General features: G+C 35.4%; 1 protein-coding gene across 2 annotated transcripts in view; it reads left to right on the top strand.

Moving 5' to 3' along the window:
- The window catches only part of Babam2 (BRISC and BRCA1 A complex member 2), a 395,729-nt gene that overhangs the window by 4,279 nt on the left and 378,371 nt on the right, over positions 1-13,079 (top strand). The gene's annotated exons all lie outside the window — the stretch shown is intronic.

Below are 13,079 nucleotides of genomic sequence, written 5' to 3' on the forward strand. Positions count from 1 at the left end.
AGAAGAATACTATAGGAAATTAGCATCATTTCAATATTATTAATTATTCTACAGCTCTTATTTGAGTTTTGCTGGTTATCCCTTTCATGTCCTTTTTTGGTCGAAGAATCCAATTCAGAATACAAATTGCATGTGGTTGTCAAATGCCTTTAGTCTCTCTGACATGTGACAATTCCTCACTCTTTCTTTGTTTTTAATAACATTGATACTTTCAAAGAGCACTGATTATATATGTTGTAAAATGTCCCTCTATGTGGTTTGTTTAATGTTTAATATTTTCCTTTTATTAGTGTGAGAAATACATTTTTTTCTCACAGAAGAATATAGATGTATTGCACCATCTTAAGCCTCAAAGTAGGGAATACCTGATGTTCATATCTTTTTACTGGTATGTTAACTTCAATAACTTGATTAAGATTGTGTCAATGAGGTTTTTTTGACAGTGAAGTTATCTGATTTTACCTTTGTAGTTGTGAGTACCTGGTGGAGCAATGCCTTGAGACTCTGTAGGTAGCTTGTTTCTCATCATATCTTCGTCCATTAATTTCAGCATCCAAAGATGGTTCTTGCCTGCAACTATTACTCTGGTGATTTTCTAGTTCCTTCATTCTTTTCATATTTATTAGTTTGAATTCCACTGTAAAGAACCATTCACTGTCCCTTCTCTCTCAAGTGTTTGTTTATTCAATTTAAAAAAAAATATTTTTCAGTTCTATGTGGACACAATAGAATTTTATTATATTTTATTTATTTTTACTGAGGATCAAACCCAGTGTCTTACATGCGCCAGGCAGGCACTCCACCACTGAGCCACACCCTAGCCCTATTTATTCGATTTTTATATTATGTCAGTATGAATTTTTAGATATTTATTTCAGTGGATGGGTTATAATTCAAGCACAGATAGTCCCTGACTTATAATCATTTAATTTATGATATTTTTATTTTTTTAATATTTATTTTTTAGTTGTAGTTGGATACAATACCTTTATTTTATTTATTTATTTGTATGTGGTGCTGAAGATTGAACACAGTGCCTCGCATGTGCTAGATGAGTGCTTTACTGATGAGCCACAACCCCAGCCCCCATGTTTTTTTCCTTACTAGAAATGTTATATTCTTGATTGTCTTTTGGTTTTCCATGTTAGACTTTTTTGCCTTTTACCTTCTACAAATCTTACTATATTTTGACCAAGGTGAATACTTGGATATAAAGACATAGACTTATGTTCTTCAGTAGTAAGATAAGAAGACTGGAGTTAGATACTTGGAATAGTAGGATGCTTTTTTCAAGACTTGGCATTATCTTCTATTTCACTAATTAAATACTTGTTAAACATTTACTATTTGTTAGTCTTTTTGCTAATGTTAGGCATGTATTACTCCTTTCTTTGTTGAGGAAAAAGAATGTGGTAGATAGAACTCTGGAGGAGTTGATAGGAAGAAGGTTGTAATTTTTTTGCTACTTCAAATCTAGAAGTTATCTATATACATTAGAGTATTTAAAAACTGTCATCCTTAGAATAGTCAATGATTAGAAATTGACTTTCTGTTTTCTTGTTTAGAATTTTGTGCCATTTAGTCAAGCAACAGGCCAGGTACACAGGCTTCTCAACTTTCACATGGCAAGGATGTGGGGATTGTAAATCGGAGGCTATGTGTAGGATTCATTCAATCTGGATTTCCCAGATGATTATAGACAAGCTAGATACAGATCAAGCCTCCTAGATTACTTCCTTTAGATGAACTTTATCTCTGAAGTCATTGGGATTAGATCTCAGGAGGGTATTTTCCAGTAGCTTATACTGTAATTTTTGGCCTATAGAAAGTAGAGTGATATACTTCATTTGCTGTGTGTTCATATCTTATCATTTATGTTGCTTTGATTTCATCTTTCTGGGATCTTTAAATCAGTTATTGTTACTTCTAGGTCTGGGAATAAAGATTTTCAGATGAACTGTGGGGCACTTTATAGAGTAACTCTTTAGGTTTTACCCTACTTTGAATTTCTTTTTCTGATTTTCCTTTTAAAATTTATGTTTCTGCTTTGTGCTCATTTCTCTCTTTCTGTGTGTTTTTGGAGGTCTGGTCTTTTCTTAAGTTCCTTTGGTTCAATGAGATGATGAACAATTCTACTTATTTTCTCTTCCTTTCTGCCGCATCTCTTCTCCTGAAACCAGCATATCTTGCATTTTACTGCTCATATCTCACACATTAAGGATTTTCTTCTTTTCTAGGAAGCGGGTAAGCTTGGAGAACCAAAGGCATTTCAGGTGTGGATTGAAAGCTTAGGTGTGTGTAGTCAGAGGTGGCTCCCATTTTCTGACTGGATCTCAGTTTCTTTATCCATAAAATGAGCAATCAGATTAGATGACTAAGGTTTTTATGGGCCAGAAATTCCCATGAAAACAGTCCAAATGTCCATCAACTAATGAACAGGTAAACAAATGTGAAAGAAACTTGTCATAAAATGTCACACATTATATGACTGCACTTCCATGGACATCTAGTATAGTCCAGTCCATCAAGACAGAAAGTAAATTAATGGGGGAATGAGAAATACTTGATAATGGGTATGGAGTTTCTTTTTTGGGGTGAGAAAAATATTCTAAAATCAGATAGTTGGTGATGGTTGCACAATTCTGTGAATATACTAAAAACAACTGAATTGTATACTTTAGAGTAAATGTTATCACATGTGAATTATATTTCAGTAAAGCTATGTTGTTAAAAAAAGCAACCTGTGAACCAGTGATGTTTAATGGCTGTTTGCAGATAGGATATAGAAATAAGTTTTTCTTTTTTAGTTTGTCACAACATTCTTCTCAGAGGTGAAGACCTGGCAGGGAACTGATGGCCGTGGGCTGGAGACTGCTTTTTGTCAGGTGGTACAAACCTGAACTTCTCACTTTTTATGCCTATCCTGAGAGACCATTTTTATCAACATTAAGTCATGTTGCTTCTTTCTGCAGATTCCCTTTTGGGTGCTCCCAAATTGCTGAACGTTTAGTTGAGTGTTTAAATGCAAATGGTTGAGCTGATGAAAAAAGTCTAAAATGAATCCACTAGTCCTGGCCCTGTCTGGACTAGCTTTGCCTGAAAAATATTTGAAATGGCATTTAGTGATATTTACTATTGTGTTAACTTTCTGTCACGATAATAAAATACCTGAAATAATTGACTTTTGAAGAGACAAGCCTTTACTTGGGTTTGCAATTTCTGTGACCATGTGGACACATTGCTTTTAGCTCTCTGGTGGGGGTGCTGGATGGCAGTTGTGGGGAAGCAGGTGATTGAGCAAACTGCTTACCTCATGGCCAGGAAGCAAAAAAAGAAAGAGGTTGGAGTGGGGTCCCCTAATCCTCTCTGGGGACATGCCTCCGTAACCTAAGGACATAATGGAGCTTTCACAAGGCCCCTCCTCCTAAAGGTCCACAGCATCCTTCAGTAATGCCACCCTGGGGACCAAACCTTTAACACAGGGACCTTTGGGGAACATTCAACATCCAAACTATAGTATTTATGGAATTTGCTTTCTTTAGTTTTAGAAAAAGAAATAAAAATATCTCAACTAATTTTAGCAAAATTGCTCTGCTGAAAATGATGTGAAAAACCTTGTTAATTCAGAGCATTGTTGATGTTTTCTTAAAATGTCTATTTTTTTATTGGTGCATTATAATTATACATAATAGTGGGAATCACTATGCCATACTCGTACATACACCTCACATAATTTGGTCAATTTTATTCTCCAGTACTTTCCTTTTTCCTTCCCTCCTCTTCCCTCCCCCTGATCTGTTTGCTCTGCTCTACTGATCTCTCTTCCGTTATTATTGTTACTATTACAATTAGTGCATTATTTCACACATACATAGAAAGAGTCATTGTGGTATATTTGTACATCAACATAGCATAGTTTGGTAGGTTTCATTCCCTGGTACTTCCCATGCCTTTCTCTACTCCCTTCCTATCCAACCCCTCCTTATACTCTAATTGGTCTCCCTTCTATTTTCATGGGATCCCTCTTTCATTCCTCTCCCCCCAGCTTCTACATATGAGAGAAAATATTTGACCCTTGGCTTTCTGAGACTGGCTTATTTCACTTAGCATGATATCCTCCAGTTCCATCCACGTACCAGCAAATCACATAATTTCATTTTTTTTTTTTTTTGTGGTTGAGTAAAGCTCCATCGTGTACATACCACATTTCCCTCATCCATTTGTCTGTTGAGAGGCACCTGGGATGGTTCCCCAACTTGGCTATTGTGAATTGCAGAAATATCTAGTTTTTATTAACATTAATTATGCAGATTAATGAGATCCACTGTGATATTTCCATACATGCATACAGCATACATTGATCATATCTGTATCCACCGTCTACTCCTGCACTCTCCCATGCTTCCCTGTCCCTGGTGATCATTATTCTACTTTCAGGTTGACATTTTTTTTTTGTTTGTTTTTGTTTTTTCAGTTTTTGCACAGGAGAGAGAACTTGTCTTTCTGTGTCTGGCTTATTGTGCTTAGCATGATGTTTTCCAGTTCCATCCATTTTGCTGCAAACAAAAGGATTTTATTATTCTTTATCGCAAAATAATTCTGATATATATCAGTATTATTATAAAAATATTTTCTTTATCTGTTCATCTCTTGATGGGAATCTAGACTGATTTCATATTTTAGCTATTGTGAATTGTGAATAGTGGTACAATAAACATGGGTAGGCAGGTATCATGCTTTCTCTTTCTCTTTCTCACTTTCTCTTTTTTTTTTTGGTACTGAAAATTGAACCTAGAGGTGTTCTACCATGATGTTAAATCCCCAGTCTTTTTATTTATTTATTTTGTGATAAGATCTTTCTTGCTAAATGCTCAGGCTAGACTTGAATTTGTAGTCCTCCTTCTTCATTCTCCCAAATAGTGGGATTATAGGTGTGTGCCACTGCTCCTGGCTCAGGTGTCTCTTTTGTGCTGATTTCATTCCTTTGGATGTATAATCAGGAGTATTTCCTGTAGAAGATGGATCATATGGTGGTTCTATTTTTAGTTTTTTGAGTTCCTTTTTCCTTACATCCTGTGAGTATTTGAAATTTTTTTTCTCACAATTGCCATTCTAACTGGATAAGATGGTATCTCATTGTACTTTTGATTTGCATTTCCCTGATGGCTAATGACATTGAACATTTTTTTCATATACTTACTGGCTATATGAACTTTCAATAAGTGTCTACTCAGACCATTTGTCCATTTTTAATTTGGATTATTTGGGTTTTAGTTGTTAAGTTTTTTGAGTTCCTTACAAAAATATTTTGGGGTATTACCCTCAGATGAATAGGTGTAGGTCGTTTCTTTACTCCATTGATTATTTCCTTTGCTGTGCAAAAGCTTTGTAGTTTAACATAATCTCATTTGTCAATTTTTGCTTTTGTTTCCTATGCTTTTGGAGTGTTATCCAGAAAATCAGTGCCTCTACCCATAGGTTGAAGTGTTTTCTCTAGTAGTTTCAGAGTTTCAGGTCTTACCTTAAGATTCTTGATCCATTTTAAGTTGATTTTTGTTCAGGCTTAGAGATGAGAATCAAGTCTCAATCTTCTACGTGTGGATATCCAGCTTTCCCAGAACCATTTGTTGAAGAGGCTGTCCTTTCTCCAACGTATGTTTTGGCACATTTGTTGGGAATCAGTTGGCTGAAGGTGCGTGGGCTATTGATGGCTTTTATATAGTACTTGTCTGAAAGATTCACAAAAGTTCTTTAGAAGCTTATTAACAATTTTTCTTCCATCCTTCTGTCAATCAAAGCGAATTCTTCAAGTTTCCATAACAAAACAGTGTCAGAATGAAGGAAAAGAATAGCTTCTTTTTGATGTCTCCCTTTTGGCATTTCTCTTTCTTGTTGTTTTGTTGTTGCAGGGCACCAGGCATGCTAGTGGTGGGAGCTCTCTTCCACTGAGCACTATCCCTAGCCCTCCCTTTCTGTTGATCTGTAATGGTCAGGGTTATGAGAGTTGGAGACTTTTTTTTTTTTTTTTTAGTGCTGGGGATTGAACCCAGGGGCACTCAACCACTGAGCCATATCCCCTGCCCTTTCTGTTTTTTATTTAGAGACAGGGTCTTGCTGAGTTGCTTAGTGCCTTGCTAAGTTGCTGAGGCTGGCTTTGAACTTGGGATCCTCAGTCTTGTTACTTAATATATGTAGCTGCTTACCCTGAAGAGATAAGGCCTAAGTACTGGTATAGTAGATCTGGTTTATAGGGGGATAGTAATCAAAGCAACAATTTTTAAAAATATTTTTTTAATGACATTTAAATTTTTCTACCTTATTTAAGTCTATGTATCTTTCTAAACTCTGTTGCTAGGGCATCAGTATTTTTTTAATATTTATTTTTTAGTTGTAGTTGGACATAATACCTTTATTATATTTATTTATTTTTATGTGGTGCTGAGGATCAAACCTAGGGCCTCACACCTGCTAGGCAAGTGCTCTACTTCTGAGCCACAACCCCAGCCCAGGGCACCAGTATTTTAAGGACAGAATTCTTGTTTATTTTTGTGCCTTAAGATCTGCCATGGTACCTTCCTCATGTAGTATGTAGAGGAAGTCGAATGAGGGAATGGATGGGTTAGGGTTTTCCTAGAGAGGTAGTGTGGTTTGTTCTTGTCTTGGAAGGCTGTTTATTGGCTTGGTAATATGTCACTTAAATTCTGTTAGGCATAATTCTTAAAAATGGTATTCCCTGACAAATGAGTTGATGTTTTGGAAATGAAAGTATGTTCCAGAATTGGGTTTATTCATTTAGGTAAAATATATACTGAGATCTGAAAGGTCCAGACTATTATTTTTAGGGAATTATTCCATGAGTTTACTGAGTGTTTATTAATTCTCTGCTCTGCATTAAATTGTTCACAAGCATGTGCTATTTGTAGGATGCCATATTTTGTCATTTTCAGTGATTTTTGTAATCTTGAAGATGTCTAAGTGTCTGTTCAGCATTCTGGAATGATGCCTGGCAGCTATAGCAGGGAAGAAAGCAGAGAGGGCTCATTGCAACCTGTGGCAGCTGAGCCTTCATATCTTTTTTCAGCATATTGCAGTGACTCAACCTTACTGGCACATGGCTGTGTTTGGGGCATCTGCTGTGACATCTCATCCACCCACAACTACCTGTTGCATTTTTTTTGTCCATGTTCTGAATTTCATTACTTAGTTAAAAATAGATGCTCAGTGTAAGTACTTGATTACTAACTAGAACAATTTAAAACGATGAGTGCTGTAAGCTTTGAAGACGGATCTCAGTCTGGCTGCATTAGTCTCTGTAGCCGGCAGGCTGAACCTTTCTATATTAGTCTTGTGTCTGGAAGAAAGCTGCTGTCCTGGGTGTCAATAGTTTAATTTTGAAGTTGGGCAGTTTTTAATACTTTATTATATACATGCCCACTTGGCTTTTCCACATCACTTTCTTTTCTTTATTCTTATTTCATCTCATTTTCCTTTCTTCCTATGCATTTCTTCATACTTTCTGAATTCATTACACATAAATGTATCTCTAAGCAATATATGATATTATTTTGTATGTTTAAAAAGTTTACAGATGATATTATAAAATACAAATTCTACATATTCCATCTGCAGCTTGCTTGTTTTGCTTTCCCTTAAGTTAGAGACTTATCCATGTTAATACTTATAGTTTTAGTTCTTTCATTTGTACTATTATATCATATTTCATGTATTTCTCCTATTTTTAATTCATTGTTTTATTTTTTTTAACAGAATGCCATAATTAAAATTCTCTCACATAAGCATAAGGAAATATATATGAGATTATTTTCTGGGGCAAAGTTTCTAGAATTGGGTATGTTTACCCATTAGTGGTTGTAAAATCAATTGAGTGAGTCACCCTCACATTTACGAAATGAGTAAGAACAGAATGGAAAGTCTCAGAATGTGTCACACGTAGTAAGAATAAGCACTGTTTTGTGACTTTCATTTTAGTTAAATAAGTAAGTGTGTGTATAGTGGATGACAATGACAAATATGTGTGTGATCAACAAAGTTTGAAAGCTACCCCTCAAGGGTATATTCCTAAGAGTAGAATTACTGGCATAAGGTTGAATGCATCTTTTTAAAAAACAAATACGGCCAGATTGTGTCAACTTCCTCCCACCACAAATGAATGAGAGTTCCCATTCTTTGTAGCCTCACCAATGCTTGGTATTGTCAGACTTAAATTTTTGCTAAGCCGATGAACGTGAAATGGTATCTCTCTATGGTTTTTAATTTTTTATTTTTTTAGTGCATTATAGTTATGCATAATAGTGGGGTTCATTTTGACATATTCATAAAGACATATAACATAGTTTTTCCTCCATTTCAATTCCCAAAACTATATCCTTCCCTGTCTTCCCTTCCTTGATCCTCTTCCTGTATGCTCTATTCATCTTCCTTCTATTTATTTATGTTTTAATTGATGCGTTATATATATAATTGGAATGCATTGTGGCATATTGATACATGTACCTAGTATAATTTGGTCAACTTCAGTGGTTTTAATTCATATTTCTCTGATTGTTAATATGATAAAGAATCTTTTCATATGCTTATTGCAGTTTGAAACTCCTCTTTTGGGGATATCCTTTGTTCATCTTTTAAATGGATTGTTTGTATATTTGTTTAGATTTTTAAAGTACTCTGAATTTTGGCAGTTAATGTATTATAAATAACTGCATGCAGTCTATGACTTTGGTGTTATTAATATCCAGGAATTTTAATTTTAATAAAGTCAAATTTATCATTATTTTCCTTTTCAGGTTTGCACATGTGTGTGGTGGGCAGGAGAGAGAGAGAGTGAGAGAGGGAGGGAACAGGGAGGGGAGAGTTTTAAGAAATCCTAGCATATCTAGAAGTCTTATATCTTCCTCTAAGAATTGTAGTTTTCATTTTTAAATGGAAATTTGTTTATTCTATAAAATGTGGTGTAAGATAAGGATAAAGGATTTTTTTCTATATGGATAATTTGAACTTGTGATCCTCCTGCCTCAGCCTCTTGAGCTGCTGGGGATTACAAGCATGTGCCACCATTTTGGGCTCCTTAGTGTCTTAACTATTACAGCTTAATAGAATGTCATGATAGCTAGTAGGACAATTCTCTTCATTCATTTTGTTTGAATTTTTAAAAGTTGTCTTGCTTAACCATACATTCTAAATGCTTAACCATATATTGTAAATACTTTTTCAATAGGCTCATTTAAATAGATGTATTCTTTTCCTCCAGGAAACCTATCATAACTCAGTTAACAAAAACCACTTTTTAATTCAGTGAGAAAAGTAAATGAGAAAAGTAACTGACTTGGTGAGGTGCTGGTTGAGAATTTTTGGTCAGGAAAGTTCTCTCTGAGGAGATGACATTTGAGTTGAGTCATGAGAGATGGGAACAATTCAATGTGAAGAGTTAGGGGATTTGATGTAAAAATAATCATGTGCAAAGGCAAGAAGAATCATGTGGTTGGCATGTGGGAAATTAATTGAGAGGGAAATGAGATGAGATTCTAGAAGTAGTCACCAGCTAGGTTATGTTAGCCTGGTGGACTGGATTTGGAAACTTGTGTTTTCTTTTGGATAGAATGAGAAGTTATTGAAGGATTTTTTTTATATTTTAAAACAAAATAACTGGTTGTTATATGGAAAATGCCTTATGTAGGATATGGTATTCTAGTTAACTGGCCATTACGGTATATATACATTTTTTTGTTTTTTTGTGGTGCTGGGGCTTGAACCCAGTGCCTTATGCATGTGTGGCAAGCACTCTACCAACTGACCTATATCTCCAGCCCTGGCCATTACAATAGACTGGGTGAGAGATGATGAAATCTTAGAAAATGAGGTGACAATGGGGCTAGAAAGAAATGAATAAATGGGTTAAAAAGCTGTTTAGAAGGTAAAATAATAAGGATATTGAATTTGGGTTTAAAAAAATTTTTTTTTTAGTTGTTGATGTACCTTTATTTTTTGTGTATTTATATGTGGTGCTGAGGATCGAACCCAGTGCCTTACACATGGTAGGCAAGCGCTCAACCCCAGCTGAATTTGGGTTTTGAGAAAGAATCAAGAAGGGTTTCCTGTTTCTTAGCTTGAGAAAGTGGGCAGATAATCATGCCATTTGCTGACCTGGGGAAGACTGGTGTAGGAACTGCTTTAATCTGGGTTGATGACTCTGTGGGTCCGCTACTATTGTCATTTTAGGTGTTTTCTTTGTCTTTCTTGTTTGAGTCTCATTTCTTATTTTCTTGTTTTGTCTTCTTGCTTTATTGAAGCATATACTCCTGTAATAGCCAAAGAAAGGGAGAGGAGGAGATAAATTTTGGAGGTTCTTGAAAGTTTGAAAATGTCCTTATTCTTCTTTTAAACTTGATTGATAACTGGAACAGGTGTAGAAGTCACGTGCAGAAGATTGCAATTATTTCCTCTTCAAATGAGAGACCCCCAACACATGTACTTTCATAGTTCCATGGATGCAGAATCTTTTCTTATGTTTGTAAGGATGTCAATTATAGTAAAAAATTCTTCTGAACCTTGTGTTATCTCTTTTCTGCTCTGTCTTGTCGATGGCTTTCCTTGGATTGATGATTCTTACTTGTATGTGTTTATTAAAGAATGAGGCTCTACAATGTGGATTAGAAGCCACTTGGCCATGGGTTGAGATGATAACTACTGATCTTTTCTGTAGTACGATCAGGCAACATCCAGGCCTTTTTTTTTGGGTAATTGCCAGGTTCATTATCTGGAAGACTTTCTCTGGGCTATGAAATAAAAGTCATGTAGGTGCATATATTCTATGCATCAACAAAATTTCAATTATTGAGCCTAAAAGCATGCAAATTTTAAGATGACATATTTAAAATACTAGAACATTATATTTACTTACATATAAGGATATATAATGAGAGTGCCAATTCCTCTACATTTTTAATAACATTAATATTATAGATTTTGTAAGCTTATTTTCTAATTCAATAGATGGAAATGGTATCTAATTGCTCTTTTATTTCATCTTATTGCTGTGTGTGTAACAAATTCATGCCATTTGTTCATGTTTTTTTGGTGGGGTACTTGTCTTTTTCTTATTCATTTGTAATACAGTCTTTTTATGTATATGTTATGAAATTTAACTTATTCACAGTATATTACAGATATTTCTTCCCAGCTTTTAAATGTTTTTCAATTACTTTATTTAAAATGTAGAAGCTCTTAAATATTTTTTTTTTTATTTTTGAAACAGTAATAAATTATTCCATGTAAAAAGAAAGATATAAAAGGGTGATAAGTGGACAAAGTCTCCCATCTACTACTTTTCTCTAATTTTCCTCTCTGGAATTACCTTTTTCTTCTAAGGGTATTCTTTGTATATATAGGTCCTCTTTTTTTTTTTTAACCCCCTTTTCTTTCTGTATAAGCAGTAGCAGTGCTAGATTGTTATAAGAATGGCCCTGGTAAATTCTGCCTTCGGATATAATGTTGCCATTCCTTTCACCAAGATTTAGAGTTTCTTACCTCCCTTCAAGAGTCTGGACTGGCTTTGTGACTAGATTTTGCTAATGTAGGATGTGGTGTGATGTGGGATTTTTGAGTCTAGGCCTTAAGAGGCCTTGCAGTTCCATTTCCACCATCTTGGAATAGCATTATTGCCATGTCAGTGTAGTCTGTGTGAGAAAGAACGGCCTGCATCCCAGCTGTGCTCAGTCCCACAGACATCCTGTCTAGCAGGCCCTCTTTAAGACAGTGTGCAGGCTGGCATAGGGACTTCATTCTAAGATGAGGATCTCTGCTGCTGGGGGCAGTGAAGGAGTCATAGATGTTACAAGGCAGAATTTTGGCTAGAGCTCAGGGGGTTTCTGTACGTACCATAAACATCTGAAACTTAGTGACAGTATATGGTGTTTATATTTTGAGAAATCTTACTGAGTTCAGTTTGTCCTTCAGAAACTATTTCTCGAATGTTTTCAACCAGAAGAAACAGGCTTCACTTACTCTTTATGTCCCAGCCCAACTTTTCAAGGTGCTGTTAAATGGGGTCTTCTGAGGTTTTTAATTTTGCATTCTGTACTTAGGATTTTAAATAGGGTTATTGGTTTTGACCCAGTAAACCCTGGAATTACTGACCTCAGGAACTGAATTTGGGGTAGTAAGTACTAGGATAAATCTGGGTCTGGGATTTTAGGTGATTTTGAATCACCTAAAAGAAGTTTTTTGTTTTTTTTTTTATGGGCCGTAATGACCTTATTTCAGGGGAACTTGGTTTGGTATGGAGGCTGGGGTTGGGGAAGAAGTGAAGGGAAGTAGCCAGTCCAATGTATGAAGAAAAGGGAGCGGAAAATTCATAAAGTCTAGGTCTAACTGTACTTCATATTGTTCAAGGCAACAAAACAAGAATCACCCCACTGTTTATCTTTTGTTTCTTCTATATAGTTTTAAGTTTGTATTTTGGGGCTAGTTCTTGTTTCATTAGGATGAAAAATTTGCAAGCTTCCTTGAGTTTAGAAGATAGGTAAGGATCTTTTTAAAAAATTATTTTTGTAGTTGTAGGTTGGCAGAATGCCTTTATTTTATTTGTTTATTTTTATGTGGTGCAAAGGGTTGAACCCAATGCCTCACACATGCTTGGCAAGTGCTCTGCCACTGAGCCACTGCCCCAGACCATGGATCTTTTGGTGTATATTTTATGCACATAAATTTGTTATAGCATTCCAAATTGATTATTCCTGTACCATCACTTACATGTTAAAAGGAGTCTTATGTTCAAGTAAGAGAGATGGAATAGCCCACTTTTTAGCTTCCATGTTGCTTGAATAATATTACTTTTTGGTGCCATGGTGCTTGGGAAATAATTTTATAACCTTCCTTCTCAGGGCCGCATTTCCTGAGTAATTTGGTTATCTTTGCTGTGGCATGTTATGAAAGTTTTTATCCTACTGACCTTGCTGCTCTTGACTTTTTGAAAAACATATCCTTTTTGTTTTCTGAAAAAGATTTTTATCTTAACCTTTGCTCTTGCCAGTTTATGGATAACAAATCTTGAATCGAGTGGA

The sequence above is a fragment of the Marmota flaviventris genome, chromosome 14 (assembly GCF_047511675.1).
Source record: "Marmota flaviventris isolate mMarFla1 chromosome 14, mMarFla1.hap1, whole genome shotgun sequence".
In the NCBI taxonomy this organism is placed as follows: domain Eukaryota; kingdom Metazoa; phylum Chordata; class Mammalia; order Rodentia; family Sciuridae; genus Marmota; species Marmota flaviventris.